At 42.3% G+C, this 1,643-nt stretch overlaps 1 pseudogene; it reads left to right on the top strand.

Annotated features, from left to right (window-relative positions):
- Positions 1–391: 391 nt before the first annotated feature.
- Positions 392–1,087, top strand: LOC129074716 (60S ribosomal protein L27-like; annotated as a pseudogene).
- The last annotated feature ends 556 nt before the right edge of the window (positions 1,088–1,643 follow it).

The raw sequence follows: 1,643 nt of genomic DNA, 5'->3' as shown, positions 1-1,643 counted from the left end.
AAGCATCTTATCCTTGCCCCAGCACTTTCCAAGAGCTTAGGGACTCTGCTTAGTGTTTTTGAGGCATGTTTATAATGATATATTACACATATGCTCACCTCTCCTTCACACGTGCATGCAGAACACGTGGCCCAAAGCTCAAAAAATGTGTAGATCAATAACAAATTAAGTTTGAGATAGATCATTGGGTAGCAGCTTCCAATGTAAATTAATAATAGTCATTAAAGGTAAAAGTGACTGTGTTTTCTGAACCCTATATACTCTTTTTGGCTACTTTGAAAGGCAGTCTGGAAGGTGTAATTTGGAGGCAGAAATATTTAGGGCCGGGGTGATAGGTTGATGGGAGTGTGGTTCTTCCTCTCTGCTCTGGGCCCCAGTGGTTGCTGTTGAAATGGGCAAGTGCAGGAAACCTGGGAAGGCGGTGCTTGTCCTCAATGGATGCCCTTCCAGATGCAAAGGGTCATGGTGCAGAGCATTGATGGTGGCCCATCAGATCGTCCCTACAGCCATGCTCCAGTGGCTGGAATTGACCACCATCCCTGCAAAGTGACATCTACTATGGGCAAGAAAGAAACTGCCAAGAGGTCAAAGATCAAGTCTTTTGTGGGAGCATAACTACAATCACTTCATGCTCACAGGTACTCTGTGGGTATCTCCTGGGCAAATCTGTTGTCAACAAGGATGTCTTCAGAGACCCTGCTCTGAAACACAAGGTGTGACGGGAGGCCAAGGTCAAGTTTGAAGAGAGGTGCAAGACCAGCAAGGACGAATGTTTTTTCCAGAAGCTGTGGTTTTTAAATCTTTTTTGTTTCAGTCATTAAAAAATCAAAAAAAAAATTAAATTTTGGCTGGTATATAAAAAGGAAAGGACACATTATTGGAACTGGAAAAAACCATCCAGGGCATTTTCTGGCTGTACTAGAAGACAATTTAGTCCAACCACCCTCCCTGCATGTGTATTTGGCAGAAGCAAACCCTGAGACAGCAGAAGAGGGTTAGCCAATGACATTCCTCTTGCCTCAGTGATCTCCATTTCTTTCTTCCTACTGTTCTTAGGTTCCAGTGGAGAGGTTTGGGTGTGCCATAGGCGGTCTCAATGTTGAAGGGCCAGGAGGAAAGGCAGGGTGCATAAAGCACCTAGACAAACAATAATTAACAGTAAAAATAACAAGCACAGCAGCAGGTAGTACTTACCAATTACATATCATGTGTCCTACTATGCTCAGTGCTTTAATGTGCCGGGGTGTCTAACCCATGGTCTGTGGGCTGTATAAGGTCCAGGGTGGCTATGAATGCAGCCCAATACAAAATCATAAATTTACTTAAAACCTTTTTTTTTGCTTGTCAGTTTTTGTTAGTGTTTGTGAATTTAATGTGTGGCCCAAAACAACTCTTCCTCCAGTGTGGCCTAGAGATGCCAAAAGGTTGGACACCCCTGCTAGTACCTCCTCATTCATTCATCCAGTCTTTATTCATTCACTTGTTCAACAATTATTAATGGGTCAAGTAGCATTCTAGGTGACAAGTATACAGCAATGAAAGGAATGATGTCCTTGCTCTCATTGAACTTACTTTCTAATACAGAGACAGATAACAAACAAATACATATATAATGCAAAGTAAATGAGTCCTAAGAAGAAATA

Source organism: Pteronotus mesoamericanus, unplaced genomic scaffold (genome assembly GCF_021234165.1).
Source record: "Pteronotus mesoamericanus isolate MK-2021 breed Mesoamerican mustached bat unplaced genomic scaffold, CSHL_Meso_final contig_50, whole genome shotgun sequence".
Taxonomy (NCBI): domain Eukaryota; kingdom Metazoa; phylum Chordata; class Mammalia; order Chiroptera; family Mormoopidae; genus Pteronotus; species Pteronotus mesoamericanus.
Note: the sequence above shows the minus strand (reverse complement) of the source record. Positions and strands in the feature narration are given on the sequence as shown.